The 23272-nt window shown below is 56.8% G+C and overlaps 1 protein-coding gene across 1 annotated transcript in view; it reads left to right on the forward strand.

Moving 5' to 3' along the window:
• Positions 1-8919: 8919 nt before the first annotated feature.
• The window catches only part of PDGFRB (platelet derived growth factor receptor beta), a 37795-nt gene continuing 23442 nt past the window's right edge, over positions 8920-23272 (forward strand). Inside the window, exon 1 of the mRNA XM_039239498.1 lies at positions 8920-9315. The gene's annotated coding sequence lies outside the window, so the exon portion shown is untranslated. The remainder of the gene's footprint in view (positions 9316-23272) is intronic.

A 23272-nucleotide genomic window follows, 5' to 3' on the forward strand; every position in this document is an offset into this window, starting at 1 on the left:
TTTCAGTGCTAGACAGACAGATGTGTCAGGATCTGGATATAATTTATAGGGTCCAGTGCAAAATGACAATGTGAGGTCCCGTGTTAAAAATCATTAAGAATTTCAAGACAGGAGAGAATTCAACCGCGCACGGGGCCCTTCTAAACACTGGGGCCTGTGTGACTGTACAGGTGACCCACCCGAAGCCGGAGCTGGTCAGAATCTGGTACATCTGGGGTTCCATCGGGCACTATAACAGAATTGGGGACGGTAAGCCCAGGGCCCGCCTTCCTGATCAGAGTTGCTCTTTCCAATGTGCAGGTGGCAGCAGGGGTGCGCAGAAAGGAAAGGGGCCAAGCCCAAGTTTATGCAACAGCATGGGGAAAGGAGGCCACCCGGGGTTGTCAGTGATATGGATAAGTACAGGGTCGCCTCTGCAGGAAAGGCTCCCTTTCCCAGGTCAGGGAGGGGGCGTGTTGGTGAATTTCTCTTTCGAAGGGTCACTAAGAAATTGGCAAGTATACAGAGAAGGGAGAAAAAGCCCAAGAGGGCTGGGTTCTCCTCTCTGAGTTGACGAAAGCAGGATTGCTCGGACAGGAAGAGAAAATCCAGAATGGGACTTGAGGTTCTGAGTTTGGGGAGGGGTGCAGGGCAGACCTGGGACCTGAGGGAGAAAGTTGTAGGCATAGACAGACACAGGTTTCCACTCATCCATAATAGAGTGCTCCCTAAAGGACCGTCCACTATGAAATGGGCTGTCAGCAAATAGAGAGTGAGCTCATTATCACAGGAGGTATGCAAGTGACTGCTGGAGGTCTCTGGTCACGGGTGCTGCGGGTTGGGGGAGGGCAGGAAGGTCGGTGCTTTCTGGGTGCCCTCTAATTCCAACAATGTGCTAAATCAGACCTGCATGGAAAGCACAGAGATCGGGAATAGGTTTAGGAATTCATTTGTTCGTGAGTTCATTCATTTGACAAATATGTATTCTGGTATTAAGGCCCTGCCCTTGGGGTTTTCACAGTCTGGTGCGGGGGAGACGGGGAAGAAGCATGTATGAATCAAATAATCACAGATAAAGGTGAAGTTACATCTTGGTACGAGGAGCAGGGAAGCCAGGCAGTGTCCAGAAATGATGAAGACGGTGCCCAGGACTTGGGTGGTGGCTGAGAGATGACGGCCTCGCAGGCAGAGTGGGGACTGTTTCCCTGATCAAGACCAGGGAGCCCTGAGGCCTGGGGGAGTCATCCCAACTGCCTCATGATCCGTCAGCGTTGTCCTCTCCCAGGGCGGAGGTTGGGGTGGGCCTTCTGTTCCACCGACGCCTCCGGAGGGTAGACCTCTCTTTCCACCTTACCCTGGGCCTGCTCTTTCCTGAACCCTGGGCGTTGGGAAGGGGTGGGGCAAAGCACACTGGCCCCATTTGCTGGATGAGGAAGTACAGAGAGGTCCAGGTATCTAGGCAAGGTCACACAGGCACAGGGCCACAGAGACTGGGTCTCCTGACCGCACTGGCCTTTCTCGCTGCCCAACCAGAGTGCCCAAGGGGTCCTCAGCCCAGCCCTGCTGACCCTCCAAAAGCCACCCCCTCACCTAGAGCAGGACAGTAAGGACAACATAGATTTCATAGCACGCCGACCATGGAAAGCCAACCTACTCATTTTACAGATAGGTTAACTGAGGCCTAGAAGCCTTTAAAGAAAGAAGGGATTTTCGCCAAGTTCCCATGGCAGGTCAGGGTCTACTGGATGGAGATAGAACCAGGTCTTCTGACCGTCGGCTCAGTGTCCCTGCACCCTGTCTCTGAGAATGCAGGGTTCGACCTCTCACCTGGTGCTGGAGCAATAATGCCATGGCAGTATGACAATGGTACCACTATTTAGTGAGCATTCACTAAGTGCCAGGCAGCAGGCTAAGGCATTTGCAGGTATTATTTCAGGGAGGGTGAGGTAGGGTCTTGTTACCCCCACCTTGCAGATGAACCAGTTGGAGCTCAGAGAAGTGAAGTCACCGTCCCTGAGGCCACACAGCAGGTCCGTGGTCTCTCTGGAAGTTTTCCTTTCCGCTCCAGGCAAGCCAGCCCGGGAAGATAGTGCGCTGCGTGTGTCTCTCTCCTAAACCCGGAGTTTTGCTTATACAAATATCTGCTTCCTCTTCCTCCTCTGGCTCATGCAAAAAAGCCTCAGCTCTCCCGTTACCGTCACCTTTAGGTGGACCCCTCCAACCAGAGCCCCGAGACAGCCCTGATGGGACACCCTGCTCCCCCCTCCTGAGAACACTGTAACCCTGTTCAAAAGTCCCAGGCCGGGAATCTGAAATGGCAGGTCCCGCCCCACGTTAGCCCCCTTAGCCGTCATGTGACCCGGAGCATTTGCCTCCCTGGGCCTCAGTGTCCCCGTCTGCCCATTGGGGACAGGTCGGCTCAGACAGTGGTCCGTCATGGTACTGGGACTGTGTGTGGGAAGCCCCCGTCCACCGCATCACTGCCTCTTCCTCTGACAGCCCCTATCTCGGGGGCGGCTATTTATTGGACCCCTGCTTGCCGCTAGCTTCCTGGTGGCCCCTCTTCCCTCTGGGCTACTCTCACATACCTGACCACAGCCTCGCGAGGTGGGGCGCAGAGACATGGCCTCGTAAAGATCTTGGTGATAACTTGGTTGGTGATAACTTGGTTTCTAAACAGGGTTATGGCCGTGGAAGAGGAAGGGTTCTGGGCTGGGCTTTCTGTTGGACGTGGATTGCTTAAGAGAAGCTGGTGGGCTAGCTCTTGGCTTATCCAGACTGCAGCCCAAGGGCCGTGACTCACTCCGTGACCTTGGGCAAGGAACTCTCCCTGTCTGAGCTGTTTTTTTTTCTTTTTCTTTTTTAAATGTTTATCTTATTTTTGAGAGAGAGAGAGCAAGCAGGGGAGGGGCAGAGAGAGAGAGAGGGAGACAGAGAACCCAAAACAGGTTCTGTGCCGACAGCAGAGAGCCTGATGCGGGCTTGAACTCACCAACGTGAGATCATGACCTGAGCAGAAGTTGGGACGCTTAACCAGTGGAGACACCCAGACTGAGCTATTTTGGAGGTGAAAGCAGGGATGGCAATTCCTGCCCTGCCCATCTCCAGGGGGCAGATGTGAGGCTCGCGGGTGGTTGCTGGGACTCCTGTGACAAGTCCTTTCCTTCTGCAGCCCTCTCCCCACCTCCCCCCCCAGCACCTTTTCCTCTCATCCTCCAGAGGCTGGGGCGTCACCTGCTGGCTGTGAGGGGTACTACTGGAAGGCTCTCAGGCTGCCTGGTCCCCGACAATCAGACTCACTGACTCTCCTCCTGCCCCGTGTGGGGAAGGGAGGCAGTCCTCCAGCTCATAGCCACTTAGGGAGCAGAAGGTATGCTGGAACCAAAGCCCTGGGGGCAGAATAGCCTCATTCGAAGGAGCAGCGCGTCTGACCCTTTGTTCAAGGGAGATACAGCAGCCAGGGAAGGAAAGGAAGGTCACTCTGTGAGTCAGTGGTAGCCAGGGGTCCACAAGTCCTAACTCCCTATAAGGTGCATTCCCACAGTCTCTAGGAACAATCTAGTGCTGGAGGGGGGCCGGTGAGTCTGTTGTCGACTACAACAACCTCGGTACTAGCCCCTTGCTGTTGCTTTTGTTAGCCCATCCTCCAGAGTGCCCCGCAGTGACCTGATCTCATCAGTCACTGTGTAAAACCGCGCACTGGCCCTCCTGCCCCTCAAGATAAAACCAGGCTCCTTTTGGGCCCACAAGAGGCCTGGCCCCTGGCTTCCTCTCCAGCCTCGACCCCACCATGTCTCCTCTTTGTGCCTCAACCGTTTTTTTCTTTCTGGTCAAACACCCCAAGCTCTTTTTGGCTTCCAAGTTTTTGCATATGCTGTTCCCTCTGCCTAGAACGCTGTTCCCACTCTTGTGTTGTGTGTGGCCTCTTCACTTCGTACTTCAGTTGAAGTATTTCTTTCCCAGAGAAGCCTTACTCTACCTAAACAAAAGCCCCCTCTGTTAATTCATCTTTTTCATTACACTAATCACAATTTGATATTACTGATTTGTGGTTTCTTTGGTGTTTGCTTGTGAGCCCTAGGAGGGCGGGGCCCATAGTAGGTGCTCAATTACTTTCTATCATGTGGCTAAGTGGTAAGAGGGACAGCGCAGCCTGGGGGTCAGACACTGTCTGTTCCAGTCTTGCTATGTGCCCTCCTGCAGGCTCCAGCCTTCTCTGGGACCCAGTGTGTCCAGTGAGGGGGACATATGTGGCGTCTGAGGGCCCTGCTGTTCTGAGGATCCTTGAACCATCTGTGTGTACCAGGGCACACCCTTGATTTCCGGGGCACTGAGACTGAGGTCAGCTGGAGCCTGGGAGAGGCCAAGCGAGGCAGGCAGGGTCCCGAAGCCCTATCTCCTGCGACCCTGTCAGGCTTTGGTCACTATAGTCTGGTCCAGTGAGAGCAGCACATGTACTGAGTCCTTTAAGGGCATCACAAATTGCGACAGTCTTTCAAATCATTCCCTAGGAATCTAGGGTGGGAATGTGGCCCGAAATCCCCCCTTGGTTCTTCTGCCCAACCAGACAGCCACCATGTTGAGTGCCCAGGAGGGGAAGAGGCATTCCCCACTGTACCCCTATTCAGGGTCCCCAGCTGCAGGTAGGAGGATCTGCCTGCTCAGTGTATGCAGGGTGGAAGGACACCGGGCGGGGGGTCAGGCATCCTGCATTCCGGGGCCTTTGTCTCTCTGCTAACCTCAGACAAGTCTTCTCCACCCTCTGGACCTCGGTTTCCATGCCTGTGCTATGGACACACTCTCAGGACACTTCAGGCCCTGACATCCAAGTTGACCGTGCTGATGCCTGGGACATGTGTGCTGCTTCCTCACCCCAGGCCTGGGGAGCTGGGAGGGGGGCAGCGCTGGGAGCGTGGGAGAGCCAGATGTGGTGGCTGCTGGCCCTGCCTGAGTGAGTGCTGAGCTGGCCTAGTGGGAATTCTCCCACTCAGGCGCCCTTTCCGGGCCCCCCTCCCCCTGCCCCACTGAGAGCTGCGGCTTCCGGCTCTGACAAGCGTGGGCGGGGTGGGGGGGAGGGGGGGTCTGAGGAGGGGGGTTCAGTTCAGCCCGGTTCCCTCCTTCAGGGGAGAGCTTGGGCCTGAGTCTGGACAAAAAGCATCCCTTCCAGTCCTGGTCTTATGCATTACAAAGCCTTGCTCAGTCAACTTTCCGGGCACTGGCCTCAGTCATCTGGGCTGTAAAATGAGCATCTGGATCCCTGTGGCCCTGGTGATGGACTTCTGCGGCTGCAGCTCCCGGAGGAGACGCCGGAGAGTTGTTACCCTTAGTGAGGCTTTCTCGCTCTGCTCCAGTCCTTGCATAAAACACCTGGTGCATCACTCATGCAAGCTTCTCAACGACTCTGAGGTAGCCACATGTATCCCCATCTCACGGCTGAAAACACTGAGTCTCAGAGAGCTCAGGTAACTTAACTTGTCCAAGGTCACACAGCTAAGGAGGTGGTAGAGCTGAGCTGGAATTTCCAATGTCAGAGCTCAGGCTCTTAATCCTTGAGCGTGACCCCATGCAGCGGGGTGAAGAAGCACTGAATCCCAGGCCCAGAGCTCCCCTTCTCCCTCTGCACCCCGCTCACTCCACCTGAGGCAGGATTCCCCTTAGTCCATGCTCTGCCTGCCTGCTATCGGCCCAGCCTTTCCCTATAAGCATTGTCCCAGGCTGGACCGGGCTCTCAGCATCCGGGCGGGTGGGAGACTATTCATGGCCGTCCTGTCCATGGTGGATGGGGGCTGTGCTGACTACCCCAGCTTGACAGTGCTACACCGCTCAAGGGTACTGCCCACTGCCCACCCCTTCAGAGCACACGGGAGAAACTGAGGCCCAGAGAAGGACCAGCTGGGCCCAGGAGCACACAGGAGCCGCAGCTGGAATGAGGGAAACAATATTTCCAAAATCACACTTACAGATGCTGTACTGAGTTATTTAAGAGCATTAGACATTGCAACAATCTTTCAAACCATTCCTTAAATTAGCTCTATTTGCCAGAGGAAGAAACTGAGGCTCAGGAGTTTAAGCCACTTGTTCAAGATCATGCAGCTTGGAATTGCAAAAGCTGGGATTTGAGCCCAGTTCTGTCTCTGGCTCTAGAATCTGCCCTGTCCATCACGACTCCTCTGCCTCAACGGTCCAGCCCTTGGTGAGTGCCCCGTGGTGTTCCATGTGGCTCTGGCCCCCCAGCCCCATCTCAGCTGAGAGGAGGCACAGCAGCCCTGGTGCCTGCCAAGGGTTAATGATGGTAGGGGCTAAGTGATTCCAGATGGGCCAGCCGGACGGCTGGGCTGGCCGGAAACCGGCCGCCGCCAGCTTCCCGGGGGAACCACCACCAGCCACCCCCTCCCCTCTGTGCTGCATCTCTGGCCCCCAGCTGTCCCCTCGCCCTGGGGCCCACCAGCCTCCTCTCCCTAACCAGAGTCCAACCTAAGACACTTGTAAACAGAGCATCCCAAGGGCCTTCCAGCACAAGGAGTTCAACCCTCTTATGTACAAATGGGGAAACTGAGGCTCAGAGAGGAAAAAGTATCTATCCAAGGCCACAAATCAAGTCCACAGCTGGATCTCCACATTCCTGGACTTGTTTGGGGAGAGGGCGGGGATTAGGGGCTGAAATGCTTCCTTGCTCCCAGACCTCACCCCCACCCCCTTCACCCAGCCCCCGAACTGTCTGGTCTCATCAATGAAGGCAAAGCTTTGGAGGTGATTGGCCAAGTCAAATGCTAGGAGTTGTAAGGATTCATAGAGTCTTGGGGCATAAATCCCAGTGTAGGCCTGACCCTGTGATCTTTGGAGTCCCATTGGCATCCCCTATGGCCCCATTGCTATCAAGCTGGGCCAGGGCCCCTTTCTTTGGAATCTCTCACAGCTTGCACGCTATGGCTTAGGGCCCATCTGAGAATTCTTTTCCCTCTGTGCGGCCCAGCGCAGATGCTCGGATGTTGGGCAATCTTCACTCAGATAAGACCAAGAAATGACCTCAGGATGTGCTATTGTGGTTGGCATGAAATCCCAGCTTGGGCAAACACCCCTGCCCCATGAACAGGGGCCCCCAGGAGAAGGGGGTAGACAGAGGGGCAGAGGGTAGGAAGGAAGGAGCCCTGGGCAGAGTCAGACTCTACCTGTGTGACCCGGGACACCTTTCTTTTCCCTTCTGGGACTTAGTTTCCCCAATGTATACAGCGGGCAGAGGATGACTCAACTAAACTCTCTAAACTCTTTTATGTATGTATGTATGTATTTATTTATTTATTTCACTTTTTAAAATTATTTATTTATTTTGAGAGACACAGAGAGAGAGAGCAGGGGAGGGGCAGAGATAGGAAGAGAGAGAATCCCAAGCAGGCTCTGCGATGACACTTGTGGGGCTGGAGTCCACGAACCGAGAGATCATGACCTGAGCTGGAATCAAGAGCTGGGTGCTCAACTGACTGAGCCGCGCAAGTGCCCCCTGTACACCCTTTTAAAATGATGCCCTTGGGCATCTAAGAGACAGGAGTCTGTGACTAGAGACATCTTGTGGCCTGAGGAAATGAGGGGGGACTAAGTAGGGAGAACCGAAGATCCAGCCAGTTTTGGAGGAGCCTTGGCAGACCCCAGTAGGGGAGGGAGGGCAAGAAGCTGGAAATGGAACGTTAGCAGGTACTCGGAAATACCTGTTGAGTGGCTGAATGAGAGGCAGGGGAAGGGAGAGCCTGGGAAGCAGGCAGGATGGGCCTTCCACTGGGGTCAGATCACCTGTGTCTGTTTCATCCTGTAGCCCAGGAGGGCTGATTCCACTCTTGTTCTGCTGTTGTGGTGTGAGCTCAGCCAGCTCATTTCACTTCTCTGGGCTTCCATTTCATCGTCTATAAAGAGGGGAAATAATCCTCTCCTGGTCCTCCAGGGGCTGTGAGATGATAAGCAAGAATACGTCTGGAACTCTGAGCTATACTGGGTGACACTGGGCAGGTCTCTTTCCTTCTCTACCAGTTCACGCTTGGGCCTTGGGTTTCTTCTGAAAAGTGACTGATAATCAAAGAGCCTCAGTGAGCTGCCCCTCTAAATGCCCTTCTTTGGGGTACCGGCCTGTGCATCCCCGTCTCTCCCACTAGCCTGGGCCACCCTGAAGTCAGAGACTGTGTCCTACTCACTACTGCATTCCCAAAACCCAGCACTATGTCTAGGACTTAGTTGGTGCTTAACTTGCTTTTTTTTTTTTTTTTTTTTTAAATATTTATTTATGGGAGAGCACAAGAAGGGGAGGGGCAGAGAGAGGGGAGCAGAGGATCCACAGTGTGCTCTGTGAGCTGACAAGCTGACATCAGCGAGCCCCATATGGGGCTCGAAGTCACCGAAGGGGAGATCATGACCTGAGCCCAAGTCAAAGTGGGATGCTCAACCCATTGAGCCACTCAGGTACCCCATCAGCATGGTTTTTCAATAGATGGATGTGGACTGAATCGATCATATAGGTTATCAGAGTTGCCTTTATAGATGGGGAAACTGAGGCACAGAGAAAGGACCCTGTCCCAGGTACCAGGGCAAGGCATCAGGCAAGTGGGGCCAGGACACTTTTTAATAAAAGTGACTCAGCGGTTGGCGTGGGCTGCGGAATTTCTAAACATCCCCTCACATCCTGAGAGAGCAGGCGACGGAGGGAGCAGGCAGAGGGAAACGAGGAAGAAAAACAAGAAACTTGGGGGAAAAGAAAGAGAGGGGGGAAGAAACTGAAATTGAAAACAGACACACGCGTCCACCTTCCCCGCCCCCTCGCCCCCCTTCTCCCGGCTGAGCCAATCAGAGGCGGCCCTTCAGCCTTTCCCCCAAAGTGGGGGAGGGGCAGGGAAGCCCACAGTGGTGTGAGCTCCCGGGGCTGCCAGCGCCCGCAGTCCCTGCCCATCCCGTCTGGGACGCAGGAGCCCTCTGTGAACAAGTTGGAGGCAGAGACGAGGAGGACGGCAAGGAGAGAGCCGAGCCGGGCCCCCACTGACCAGCGGCGCGGGGCAGCACTGTGCCCTGCCACACCGAGGGCCAGACCCGGGGCGGCCCTCCTGGCAACCCTGCTCCTCCAGCAGGATGCTTTGGGATTGAGGCCGCTCCTCACCCCTGCAGCCCCCTCCTCCCTTCCGTTCTCCCGAGGCTCCCAGAGACGGCAGCTGTCGTCCCTGCTCCCCTACTCGGCGCTTGCCCCATTTGGGGTCCCGCAAAGTCTCTCTGTTAATGAGAGGTCAGTGAGGAGGACTTCCTGGAGGGGGTGGCTGCCCAGAGCTCAGGACTGTGCCCACACCCGCAGGCATCAGCAGCAAGGTAAGTGCTGGCAGAAGGGGGATTCCCACCCCCTTGTCCTGTCCCCTTGCTCCAGTCTGTGCCTTCTTGGGTAGGTCAAAAAATGGAAAATATTTTTAACAAAACCAGATGGGAGGAGGCCGGGAGGCTGTGGGCCACGTCAGGGCTGGAGAAGCCAGTTCTCTCCTCTCCTGCTCAGGCTGCTTTTGGAGTGAGTGGCCCCGACTCCACAGCCCTGCCGCCGCCCCCTGCCTTCATTCAATGAACCCCAGAGGTCTCTGGGTGCCAAAGACGGAGGGCCTCCAAAACCTAGCACCGCCCGAGGGGGCCGGGGCGAGCTGGGGCAAGCTGGAAGAAGCAGGAGAGGGGAACTGGGAGGTGGCAAGCAGGGTACGCGGATAGGGGACCTCAGAGCCCTGGCCCCTGTCTCTGGGCCCAAGCCTTGTCCTTAAGAATCCGTCTGGCTCTAGGCCAGTCAGCCGCCAGGCAACCTCTTCGGATTTAAATGGATTTGCAAATTTTCCAGATTCCTAAGATGTCCTTCCAAGCCCCCAGTGGCTGGGAAAGTGCGAAGGCAAGGGGGCTGTGGCAAGGCTCGTGGTCACAGTCATGCAGCTGGGGCTGTGGGGCTGGGGGGCTGGAACCGGCCGTCAGATGTAGGGGCTCCTCTGTAAAGAAGGGGGTCAGTCACTGGGCCCTTCCCTTTGGACTTGGGCCGCCTTGCTGTCTCCCTCCTTCCTGACACCGCTTCCACTCCATCCTAAAACATGAATCCGATCACGATTCCTTCTTTGATTCTCCCCTATAGAAAGCCCCCCCAACTCCTAATAGTAGCTGCCATTGATTGGCACTTACTGCATGCCAGGACCGTGCGGAGTGCTTTATGAGCATGATCTCACGGAACTCACCAGCAGTTCTGGAGGCAGGGATGGACTTTATGTTGGTTGTACGCGTGAGGTTCACAGCAGCTACAAAGCTGAATTGCACTGCCAGTAAGTGGCAGAGCTCCGGTAGATAATAGACCCCCTGCCTCATTTCTCCAAACTTGGGCCTTGTGTCAGTGAGATCCCAGAGTTCAGAACACACAATCCTGCCTATGAGAATGCCCTTCCTCATCACCTCCATTTTCCTTCAAGGACCTTGCCTACTTCACCTCCTCCGGGCAGTCTTCCCGGGTTCTTCTGTCTTCCAAGTGCTTGCCATGCCCTTTGCCTTGTTGCGTGGACTTCTCTTCCTGTTTGTGCTCTGTGTGCACATCGGAGATCATTCGGCCCCAGGTTTCCCCATCTTGGGCTCTGTCCCCGTCATTCCGCCGGCGGTCAGTGGAGCTGAGAAAATGTGCTGGGGAAGGGAGAAGGGGCTCCGCCGAAGATCTTCTGTTCCCAAATGCGAGACCAGAGCCAGGCCCCTGCCTTCCCTCTGGTGCCCTTCAGAGCCTCATGTAGTCCCTCCAGACTGCATTTTTCTAGGTCAAATACGGAGGAGTGTCCTTGCCTGCTTCTGCAGTTCCAGAGGGCACAGAGGCCTCTAGTGAGATATCTGAAGTCACGTAGAGGGGACCTCATATAAGAGGCCCTAAATCCACTGGGCTCAGGAGGGAGGGCCATGTTGGTCACTGTCAAGGAGGGCTTGCACTGGGCCGGACACAGAGCCTGGCACCTCACATACCAGGTCTTAGGAATCGGTATCGTTGTTATCCCTATTTTGCAGACAAGGAAACCACGGCTCAGAGGGGCTATGTGACTTTCCCAGTGTCACACAGTTAGTAGAGGTGGTACTTAGACCCAGGTCTGCTCGAAACCAAAGATGTAACCCTTTGCTACCCAGGGAGCCCCAGGTCAGAAAGCAGACAGTCTCCATCCTCCCACACGGGCCGCTCCTGGCTTGGGCACCTCCTTCTGCGGTCGTTAAACTCAGCTTCAGGCCCCACCTGCTCCCAGGTCCCCCCACAGACCCTGGCCTGGTCCTAAGTGAGGAAGGGGACCATCTGGTCAGCACCTTCCCTTCAGCGGTGATCAGGCAGCCCCCCCTCCTCTGTGGGAAGAAGAGCTGAGACTTGTAATTGCCCACAGATGTCGGACGGCGGAAAGCACCGTAGATTCAGAGTCAGGAGACCTGGCGTTTGTCCTGGCTCGACTCAAGTCCACTGTGTAGCCACTTTCGGGTCCCAATGTCCTTTTTCTGGGCTGCATCCATATCCAGAAGGCAGTGGGCACCATGCATAAAACAACATCAGGTTTGGGCATCGGGCAAGCGTGCATGAATCCCTAGCTGGCTCCTGGCTGGCTGTGTGACCCTGTGTCTGTCTGGGCATCAGTCCCCTCCTCTGTGAGCAGCAGGGAGGTACGTAGGCTCTGTGAGTGTGATATAGGTAAGGCGCTTGCGCTTTACAGGGCTGGACCTAATGCCAATGGCTAAGAGAGGGTGGCTGCTCTCCCTGCCTCTTGCACAGGACTTGGTGGTGAAATCAGTCTGTGATCCACAAAGGGCAATGCCAGAGGAAGGGACCTGGATACCGCGGGTATTCTAAAGGCCCACTTCCATCTTCCAGGCATAGTCTGGCTCTGGGACCAGCTGCCTTCCGGACGGAAGGAGGGGACTTGGCACTTTGCTCCGATTGGGCTACTAAGTGTGATGGAGAGGGAGGGGGGAATGAGAGGGTCCCTAGACTTCCCTGAAATGCCCTTCATGCCCACCTGACTTCCTTGCACATGTTTCAGAATGCTGTGGGTAGTGGGCTCTTGGAATGGGGGGAGATCATCCTCTACTGTTTTCCATAGGCCTTCCTTCACCCTTCATCCCCCCAGGGCAGAGTTCATAGCACCTCAGCTGGGAAACAGCATGGGCAGGATGGTATAAGAGAGACCAGCAATTCCTGAGCTTTTCCATTGTGCCTCCCATCCATTACTGTGAAGTTCACTACTGTGTTCCTTGGGGCTTCGAACAGGCCCAGCATTCAGAAAACGCTTAATAAATATTTGCCAAACTAATTTAATCATCACAGCAGCCTCAAGGAGCAGATAGACACTCTCTCTGTTTTACGGATGAGGCACTGCCCAGAGAGGTTAAGTCAGTTGCCCAGCCTCCCACAGCTATGAAGCGACAGAGCTGGGATTTGCATCAGGGTGTTTGCAGCTCCAGAGCTGAAGAGGAGAGGCTGGGTGGGGCCTCGGCCACCCCTGGGGACCCAGCACAAACTCTGAGAATGTGCCGTCGCTGCGGAGGCCCCTCAGCGTTCCGGAGGTGGTCATCAGACCCTGGAACCCATTCTGTGTGACCGTGCGTGAGTCAGGCCTTCTCTGGGCCTCAGTTTTCCCATAAGTAAGACCAGGAGGTTGAACAAGATGATCTCTGAGCTCCTTCCAGGCCCCAAACAATTCCAGGATTCCGAGCCACGCCAGCCCAGATTGGCAGCCACTCAAGCTCTGCTGTGTACTCAGGCATCATGCATATTTAACTTCACAGTGAAAGGGTTTTTTCTTACCCTTTCTCTACCCGTTACAGAAAGAGGTCAGGATCGATGCCCACTAATGGAAAACTGTAACCTGCAATAAAGAGGAGGAACTTTCTATAGTCAGAGCAGCCCGTTAATGCACACAGTTTCTCAGGGAGCTCCGAGGCTATGTGCCTGTAGAGCCCGTGTGCCCATCTTCCCAGGATACAGAGGAAGGAGGGGTAGGGAGGTGTGCATGTTGGGGTGTGGATGTGTGGGTGCTGTGACCCTTTGGGCTGCTCCAGTGCTCATTTTTCAAATCTCATCTGCTCTGATTTCAAGAGGAAGAAGGGCTTTGGCCCAGTGGTGGATGGAACAATGACGGGGTCCAGACGCGAGGGAATGGATGTGGGACCCACGACCCACCTCTGGGTGGGAGGGGGTGAGGAATTTACATACCTGTTGCTTACGGTGTAAGAGTCACCTTAAGACTCTCCCAAGATTTCAGACTCAGAGCCCACAGGCAAAAGGGCTTCCAGAAGCCCCAGGCCCTTGCCCCAGGACCCTCCCCCCCACTTCCCAGATGCTTTTTGGGGCACCCTGCCCCCAGCCTAGTGCAGGAGGCTGAAAATCAAAGTGTATTACTTTAGCTGCATCAACACCATCTCTTCTCCTTGCTTCAGATCAGAGCTATTTGATGTCTCAGGTGCCCAAAACCCTTTCATCTGCCAGAGGTACCAGCTTCTCCGCCCTGTGATGGAAACAGTTGTACTTGGGAAGTGGGAGCAACAGAGCCAGGGAGTCGGTTCTTGAAGGTCAGAGACGAAAGGACTCTGGGGGTCACCTGGGTCAACTTGCTTATTCTATGGGTGGGAAACTGAGGCCCAGAGGAGGGGAGGGATGTACCTCAAGTCGTACAGATCACCCGTGATAGCACTGAGCCCGGGCCTGTGAGCCGGACGTGTGCTGTGTCGTCTCCATCCAATTCCTCCAATTCCGTCATCCCAGGCTCACTCAGCCCCCGTTCTCCCCCGTGTGAGGTCACAGGGCAGAGTTTGGGCTAAAGAGGAAATGCCATTTCCATGAGGGGTAAAACAACCCCCAGGGTAGTTTTGTGGACCGTGGAGCTCCGATCATGTCACTTCTCCATTCTGGCCATAAATTCCTTTTATATAAGTGAAGGGGAAGGCGAGGGAGCCACTCAGTGACCCCAGAAGCCCCATCCCACGCTGCCCTTAGCCCCTGCCAGCCTTCCGAAGCTGTTTCAAATCCTTGTTTCTTGCTTCTTGGGAAGTAGAACTGAAAGGCTGTGACCTGACAGCTTCTCCACTCCCCCAGACTGAGCCTAAGTCAGGTAGGTGGGGGGATTCCAGGGTCAATCCACCAGGCAAGGCTCAGCTTTACAAACCTGTCGCAGCCCCGGCTCAGGGCACTGGTCTTGAAGGGAAAGGCTCACATCTGACCCAGCAGACCTCGGGCTTCTCACCCTCTTACCTGTATCTGTGCCCGTGTCAGTTCCCAGGCTGGGGCCTGTCTGCTGAATGGAGAGTGAAATAGTGATAGATAAAGGCACAGAGAGATGCGTAAAACAGACTGGTGGGTGGCCGGCTGGCTAGACAGTTGGCCTCCCCTTTATTCCGGGGAGCAGGGATGACTTCACGTGTGTTCGACTCGGGCAGTCACAGAGGCCTCCAGGCTTCACGAAGCCCCACGCCGGAAATTCTTAATAATTTTGTAACAAGGGGCCCCACATTTCCATTTTGCACTTGGCCCCACAAATTATATAGCTGGTTCTGCCAGGGAGTTTAGGCAGGGTTTGAGATGGCTTCATATCTGAAACTATCCCCGCTGTCCATTCTAATCCACGCCCTCCCAGCCAGCAGCCAGCCGCCCCCTCCCCCACTACCAATGCCCCGAAAAGGTGGCTCCCTGGTGCCTCCGGGGCAGAGCCTAAATCCTCACCCAGGACCCCAAAACTTTCCCAAAGTGACTCTGCACTCCTTCTCTGCCCATCACCTACCTCTTTGCTAAAGAGCCCTGATTCCTGACCTAGAAGTTCTCTTCCTGCTGTTTTCCCAGGTGCCCTGAGAGGTCCCATTTCCCACACAGAGCCACCGTGGACCACCCTTCCCTGGCATCATCCACCAAAGAACCCAACTAAACCCTGGAAGCCGAGCTGGAGGCCACCTCCTTCCCCCTGGAATAATCACATATTCGTAATAGTTCCCGTTTCCTGAGCACCTACTATGTGACAGGCACTTTTCATCATCATCTTACCCCCCATAGCAATGGAAAAGGAAGTCTCTTCTGTCGTTTTCCGGGAGATTGGGACTCAGGAAAGTTACAGTCAGAGAGGTCATGCAGTGATGAGGTAGTAGGACTGGCCCAGAACTTGGACCTGGATTAAGTGGCTTCAGAATGGGTCTGCGACACCTAGTCTGGCTGGGCTCCATGTGCTTTCTGTGCCCTGGGCGGCATCAGGCACAGCTTGGTGGCATCAGGGTCTCTTTTTGCCCTCTCACCAGCTGGTCCCATTACCACCCTGGAGGGAAAGAGTCCCCATTGCTTCCCCAGCCTGGCGAACCCCGAGGTATTAGGGGACAGCTGAGGCCCTAGGCCTGAAGACCAGAAGGGCTGACCCTACAAGGCTGTTTGATCCCTTATGCTGTGTAGGCATCTCTTAAGCATCTAACGTAAAGCCTAATTCCGAATTGGGAATTTGGAGGCTCAGGGCACCTGGGTGGCTCAGTCGGTGAAGTGTCCAACTTTGATCTCGCGGTTTGTGAGTTTGAGCCCTGCATCAGGCTATGTGCTGACAGCTCAGAGACTGGAGCCTGCTTCGATTCTGGGTCTTCCTCTCTCTCTCTCTGCCCTTCCCCATCTCGCATGCGCGCGCGCGCTCTCTCTCTCAAAAATAAACATTGGGGGGAAAACGGGAATTTTGAGGCCTCTGAAAAAATTGTAAGGTGTGTTTCCTCATTTGTGGAGGAATCAAATGAAGGGATTAAGAGGTCCAAGAAGGAAGTGGTCGGCAGACAGGGGACTGAGAGTCATTGCATTTGGGTTGTGGTCCTGGGTGGGGCTTGAAATCCCTGGCTGTGCTAGGAGACACCCCGCCCCTTCCCCCGGCTGAGCCATGCTGGCACCCCCAATCACAGCAGCAGCTATCTCCCCCCCCTCCCCCCCCCACCCCGCCCTGCACCAAGTAGCCCTTCTGGAAGGACAGCCCCACCTTCTCCTTTGTCATGTGCATCCCCTGGCTGACCAGCCTGGGGGGAGGGTGGTGGCTGGGCGAGCTCGTTGAGTGAGTGAGTGACTTACTCTCCCTGTTGAGTGAAGGAAGAAGGAGGCCACTGACTTGGCACAGGGCTGTGTGCCAGGCCCTGTTCTAAGCATTTTGCTTGTATGAACTCATTCAATGGCCTCCACAGTTCGGTGACGAGCCCCGACTTCCAGATGGGAACACCGGGGCCCAGAGAAGCAGACGAACGGCCTATGGGACAGTCGGGGTGCAGGACTGGAGGAAGGGGCAAGAGAGAGACGCTGAGAAAGGAAGGGAGAAGGAAGTGCAATGTGGGAGTTTTCTCCCCTCTGGCTCTGCCGCTCCTGGGAGGACTCTCAGTGCCCCATGTTGGCTCCCATTAAGGGCAGGGTTTCTTTGCTTGCTCCCTCTGCCCGCCTGTGGGCTCGGGGTCGGGGCTGGCGGGGGCAGGCCACGTGCTGGTGGGTCAGGACAAACGGCCTGAGGCCTGCCTGCCCCCTGCCCACTTGGCTCTGAGGCCCTATTCTATGTGCGGCCCCCACCCCAGCCCAGGGCTGAGCCGGGGCTGGCAGCAGCCCGGGGAACAGAAGGTTTGCTTGTCTGCGTCCGCCGCACCCCCCTCTCCCCAGCCTCAGCCTGGGACCCCTCTCAGGGGCTCCTTTGGCTGCCAGGACCTGGGCTCTCTGTTGCCATGGCAGCGACCAGAGAGGAGGCTCTGGGGGGCAAGAGGGGGGTGGTGCGGGGAGGGCAGAGAGGGATGGTGGAGGCCCGGAACTCCGCTGCGGAGGTGCTGGGGCCCCTGCAGGGGCAGGCCTGGACCCTGAGCACAGCGGGCTTGTGGCAGAGTGGGCCACACACCTCGCCTCACTGATGCTCCACCTCGGAGGCCTGCGGGACAGGGCTCAGGCGGTGGGCACTGCCCCTGGCAGAGCCAGGCTGTCCTCAGCGGAGACTCCTCTGCTCGACCGTGCCCCGACCCACGGGCTCTGCGGTGCAGCTGCAGGAAGGTCCTGAGTCTATTCCCGGCCTGAGGGTGTACTGGGACAGGACCCCCCCACCCCCACCCGGACTCTGCACCTCAGCAAGGGAGGCAGAGGGCTCTGACCTCAGGATCCTTCGGTCCTCGGGAGCCTGCATTCTATATGGGCTCCATTAGGGTAAACTCACTTTGGACTCTCTCTGCAGACAGACCCGTTTCTGGGTGGGAGACAGGCAGGCTATCGTGGCGGTTAAGCCCCCAGGTCTGATGTCATGGCTTAGTGGCTGTGTCAGCTTGGGCACGGTACCAGGCCTTTCTGAGACTCAGTTTCCTCCTCATGAAACAGAAAGAATGACAGTAACTCTCTCCCAGGATTGGTGTGAGGACAAAACAAAACCCCCAGTGTTAAGAAAAATTGTGACCAGCTGGCCCCCTGAGGATCCCGAGCTCTCCAAGAGTGGAATGGGTTACAGATGAGGTGGTGAGGCGCTCGTCACGGGAGGTATGCCATTGTAGACGGCACAGCCTCTCTGATTGCAGAAGGGGCCCGGGGGAGGGGGGTCGTGAATAAGGAGCACTGATGGCCCCTCACAGCCCCCAGGCTGTGGGGCTCTCTGAAGGGTGCTGTGCCTGTCTCCCACCTTGTTCTTCAGCTGCAGGCTCACCCTGCTACAAGGAGGGTCTGGACTGAAAGGAGAGGTCGGGTCAGGAAGCAGAGGGTGAAAGACCAAGGTGGGTGGCTCCTTTGAGCCCATGCTGTGTGCTCAGCATGGGCTCTCCGTCTTTACCTCCTGCCTTTGAGAGGCTGTTATGTGAGCATTGAGCCTGAGTGCTTCGGGGTCAGTCTGGCCAGGGTTGAGCACCGGCTCCACTGCAGGCAAGCTCCGTGACCTTGGGAGAATGATTTACCCTCTCTGTGCCTTGCTTTTCTCATCTGTGAAATGGAGAGGCGACACAGAGGTGGTGGATTGTTCTGAGATCATTCACATCAACAGCTTAGCACAGGTATTGGGTGATACAAACTAAGTCAGAGGCAGCTATTATTCTTGTTACTTTCAATGCCTTCTACGTCCTTGTTCCATTCTGTAGGCACCCTAGGGGGTCCAGATGGGATCCAGAGGAATCCGGTCCAAGAGCCTACTGGGCCTGGGTAGAGCAAGGCCATATGGCCCTGGGGGTAGGGGTGGGGGTGGGCAGTCCTGGGGGCCGAGCAGGGAGGCCAGAGAGGCGCCGGAGGAGGCAGGAAGTGTTTGCCCGGCAAGCAGGCGGGTGGACAGGAGCATGCAGCCGGCGTCCCTCCCTCACTGACCTCCTTCTCGGGCTGGTTCCCAGCCGTGTGGGGACCCAGACCCCCTCCCCTGGGCCCCCAGTGGCCGTGAAGCACACAGTGAGCGCTTTCCCACGAGCTGTTCCAAGTAGCTGGGCCTGCAGTACCCCCCACCCCCAAGCACTCACACTCTGGCGGGTGAGGGGGTGTGTGGCAGAAGGGGGGGCTTGGACTCGGGTAGGGGGGAGGGATCGGTCCGTTCTTTATCAGCCTGGCTCTGATCCAGACAGATGTTTCGTTTTATTTTGAACTTCCAGAAAATAGGTCATTTCTTTCCATTGTGTCCCTGGGGAGGCCTCCTGGGGAGAGGAACACAGAGTGAGTGACGAGTGTGAGGGCCTCACTTGGGCCCTGGGGAGGCTGGGAAGGCAGCGACCTCCCGGTGTCAGTCATGACGAGCGAGCTGTCGGCAGGGCCAGGGCACCAAGGTTCTTAAAGGCTGAGCTAAGAGGCCAGCCCCTTCCTAGGGACAGAAAAGTCCCTCTGGTTGGGGTGTGAGAACAGGCAGGAGGGGGCAGACTGGAAGTGAGGAGACAGAAGGGGGAGGTGCAGTGGGACAGCCAGCAGCCCCCAAGCCTGTGCTGGATGTCGTAGGGGTAGGGGGATCAGAGTTACAGTCCCTGGAACTGGCACTGTCATTCCACCCACCTGGACTTCCAGAACAGCTAGAGCCCATTTATGCTGCTGTGTTTGGGGGACCCCATTGGTACCTGAAACATGAAGGTCCCCTGGGTCTAGAAGCAGCACAGCAGAGAGTAGAGCCGGGCTGACCAAGCTGCATCGCTGTGTGACTTGGGCCAGGTTGCTTACTCTCTGGGGCCTTGATGCGATCCTGAGGTTTGTAGGGGGTGGGATTCACTGTGCAGAGGAGTGTTGAAACTTTACCAACAGATAGAAGTGGAGCACAGGCTTGAGGGTGGCAGGTGGGAGCCCCTTCCCAAGCTTCTACCCCCCCCCCCCCGACCTATAACTGCCTCCCTGTCCCCAGGGGACCCTGCAGTCCTCTGTGGCTCCCGGGATGGGGTTCCCCCACCCACGCTGCAGGAGTTCACGTAAGCTCACTTGGGTTAAGGCCACGTGGGCCACAACCTGGCAGGGCCAGCCAGTGTGGCCCTCACTCACGTGCTCTCCCAGGCGCTGGCAGGAGAACTCGGTCTGGCTCCAGATGCCTCTTGCCCCCACACACTCCCAGGCCTAAAGTTGGCTGCCTTCTCTGAGCTGAGTCATGACATCCAGGCCAGGGCCCTACCCCGGCGCCCCACCCCCACCTCCACCCCAGCGGTCCAGCCCTGCACAGCTGCCTTCTGGAGCAAGGTCCCCGGCAGCCACAGCACAGCCCCTCTGCAAGTGCATCCACCACAGCCCTGCCCATCCTGTGTGCATGTGGGGAAACCAAGGCAGAGTGGAGTGAGGTGTACAGAGGAGAGGATGAGGCTCTCTGCCAGACACTCAAGTCACTGTCCCGCTTCTGCCTGTGACTTAGTAAGCCACCTTCTCGGAGTCGCAGTTCCCATTCCCTGCCTGGCTGGGACAGTGCAGGGAAAGTGACTTTCATATAAAGGTTTGTGCATGGCAGGGCAGGGGGCATTCTGTGGGGACAGAGTGGGCAGGGGACGGAGACCCCCGGGCCTCATATCAGAGCCAGAGCCAGAGCCATGGCTGCCTGGTCAGGTGACCTGAGCTTGCCGAGGCCAAAATACTGGGACCTGTCCCTGGCTTTTTCTAAGTCTCAGTTTCCCTTTCAGTGCAGTGGGCACAGGAAGAGGGCTGGATTGGATACACGATCCCTGAGGGCCTTGGAGCTCTGACATTCCAGGACTCTAACCCTGAGACGCCATGGCTTGGCCTCCTCCTCCCTCTGGCATCTTGTATATTCAGAGCATCCCCGGCCCGCGCCCGCCACTGCCTGCCCCGACAACCCCCTCCTCCCCACAGCATGCCTTCCCCCATCCCCATCTCACTGCTGTTTGTGCCCAGCCCGCTCCTGCCACCAGGCCGAGGGGGCCTCTGTCCACTCGGGTGCCCACAGCCCCTCTAAACCCTACACCAGCTGGGTGGCAGTTCCCAGTCCTGCCCGTCTGCCTCATTCTCAGCTCTGAAAATGGCATGGTGCCCCCAGCACACACACACACACACTCCTGGCCCCCAATATTCCAAGTCAGAAACAGGAGTGGGGGCTCGTGTAAGCTCCTCTTGCTCCAGCACCCCAGCACCCATCACCAAGTCCTGTGGCTTCTCAGCTCAACAACTGTGAATGCCATCTGGCTCTATCCACCCTCCCTCCCCAGCCCGTACCAAGTAAGTGGAGAAGCTGGTGGCGGAGAGTACTCTGCTGCGGTGCAATCCCTGCTCTGCATTCCCAGGCAAGTTGGATAAGTGCTCCCTGACTCAGTTTCCCCATCTAAAACAGGAATGATCCTTGTATCCACCTCTCAGTGTTGGCTGAGGAGCAAGTAAGTCGATAGATGTCAAGAGCTCAGAACGGCAGCAGATCCAGTGAATGTGTCACACGCACCGGCTTGTGTTAGGCATTGTGGATGTGTGTGCAGGTGTGTTTGGGGCTGCTTGCACATGCTCTGTGCATATCGTATGCACACAGCTTTTGCACATGTGCACACTCCCATGGGCGTGTGGGCGGCATGCAGGCGGCCGGCCGGGCAGTGCGCACGTGTGCTGACATGTGTGCTGGAGGGGGGGGTGCTGGAGGGGGGCGGGTGCTCGCGCGGGTCTTGTGTGCACAGGCACAAGTTGAGCGCCTGCACGCGGGCTGGGCACACACATGGCCCGCTGCACACAGATGTGTTTCAGAGCAGCGTGTGAGTGAGTGCGCAGGCCGGGGTGTGCGCTGCGTGCATGCATGCTCACCGTATGCAGGCCCCCCTCTGCGGTAGCCACAGAGGTCCCCCTCCCTGGCCTCCCTGTGTCGTGGGAGTCTAGGGACCCCGAGGGAGGGAAGCTGCTGCTGGCGGATGTGGCCAAGAGGGACTGGATTTATTTAGATTAAGGTGGTGGGAAAGGAGTGGAGACTCGTATGAGCCAGAAGGAGGGAAGGCAGGGCTCGGATGGAATCCCCAAACGTGCTTGCTCCCCTGGACTCGAGGTCCTCCTTCTGCTCCCCCAAGGGGGACCTCTGATGCACTGTGAGGAGCTGGGCAATTACTCCACCTCGGGACCTCTGTCCCCCTAATCTGGCCAAACTGAGAGGAATCATGAGGCCTTCCTGGCACTCAGCACTCTCCTCAGGGCCCACGGGGGGGATTCCTGAGAGTCTCCTCCCTCTCTCGGTTTCGGGGGCCTCCCCAGGCAGGAGAGTATGGCAGATCAGAGGGTGCCTGACTGTGACATCCACCTTGCCCCGGGGGGCTCCTCCCTGGGATGCAGCCCTCCGCCTAAAGAAGGGGGCGTTGTCGCAGGCAAACCCACAACCTCCAAATCAGCTGCCTGGGCCTCTCTGGGGTTGGCTGGAACCACAGCAGCCTCTGGGAGGCACAGAGGTCCACAGGCGTTAGGTAGATGACGGGGGCCACCAGGGAGTCATCTAAGATGGGTTGGGACGTTAGGTCTGGGTGCCACCAAACTCCACTCTGGTCCTTTCCTGTCCTCCTCTGGGCTGTTGTCCATGCCACCTCTGAGGGTCCCATATGACCAGCTTACTTGTCTCGAAGTTCCCCTGAAAGACCGCCTGACTCCTAATTGTACAGATGGGAAAAGAAAGACCCAAAGAGGGAAACAACTCGTCAAAGTCCACACAGCACGTCTGTGACCAAATGGTCCCGGAGGTTCAATCCATGGAATGAGACGGGTTATGGATTCTCACATGACTCCAGCCTCACTAATGTAGCCCCCTCCTTCTCATTAGCCCTCACCTCCCTAAACCACCCCAGCAGGAATAATAGTCACTAGAACCTTCTCTCTGGACAGTCAAAAAAGCAGTTTTAGAACAGGGGTAGCTCTTTGAATTGACCTGTCCGAACCTCTCCCTGTATCCATAGGGAAACTGAGTCCCTGAGAAGGCAGGGGACTTGCTGAGTCTCCCAGTAAGTCTGTGCTCCCTTGTGACTAGAGCCAAAATGCTCATTTCCTAAGGAAGAGAAGTTAGTCCCAGATCCCTGGGGCGTCTACACTCTCTCTGAGCTCTTCGGCCCAACCTATCCTCTCCCTAGCCTGATTCTGCCTTTTCACTGTGTGACTAGGTCATGATTCTGTCCCTCTCTGGGCCACTGCCTGTTCAAGAAGGCCCCTCCTCAATCAGAGTCTCAAAGAATCTAAGCTGCCCCCAGCCTGAGGCCCAGCAGGAGAGGAGCCAGGGTCAGGGGATCTGGGGGCCCAGCCCGCATGGCCCAGCCTTCCAGAGCCAGGCCAGCCCTGGTTACAGTGACCTCCCATCTCCAGGCCAGCCGAACAAATTCCTCCTTTAGAATAATAAACAGTGTGGCCAGCCAGGGAGGCTGGGAGGGGAGGGGCAGGGAGGCTGAAATGACCCCCTCCCCCAGCCTGGGCTGCTAATGATTTTCTTTGGCTGAGATCTCGGGCAGGAAGGGGGGAGCCCGAGGGGCACCCACCAAGGGGCAGATGGGCCTCCGTGGGGGCTGCTGGCTCTGCCACAGCGCGGCTCCCTCCTGCTGGAGGAGGCCTGGCATCCAGCTGGAGGAGCTGGGGCAGGAGGGAAGAGAGTGGGGGTGCTGTGTAAGGGCTGGGCTTCGGGTGTGGGACAGTTGGGAGAGAGGAGAGGGGAGAGATGAGGGGAACCTCTCAGGGAGGCCAGAATGGGGGGACAGGAGGAAGAGGGAGGGCAGAACAGAGTGGCTCAGGGAGCTTCTTGGGGTGCTGGGCAGAGGGGAGACTGGGGCCCACCAGCCCTGTGAGTGGGAAGCTCCCCATCATCCCACTTTGAGGGCTGGAGACATAGAGAGCTGAGGAGATAGAGAGAGCAAGGGCAGAGAAGGGAGCCGTGCTGGGGCTCGAACCGGGACCCCA

The sequence above is a fragment of the Hyaena hyaena genome, unplaced genomic scaffold, assembly GCF_003009895.1.
Source record: "Hyaena hyaena isolate Hyena2069 unplaced genomic scaffold, ASM300989v1 scaffold_157, whole genome shotgun sequence".
In the NCBI taxonomy this organism is placed as follows: domain Eukaryota; kingdom Metazoa; phylum Chordata; class Mammalia; order Carnivora; family Hyaenidae; genus Hyaena; species Hyaena hyaena.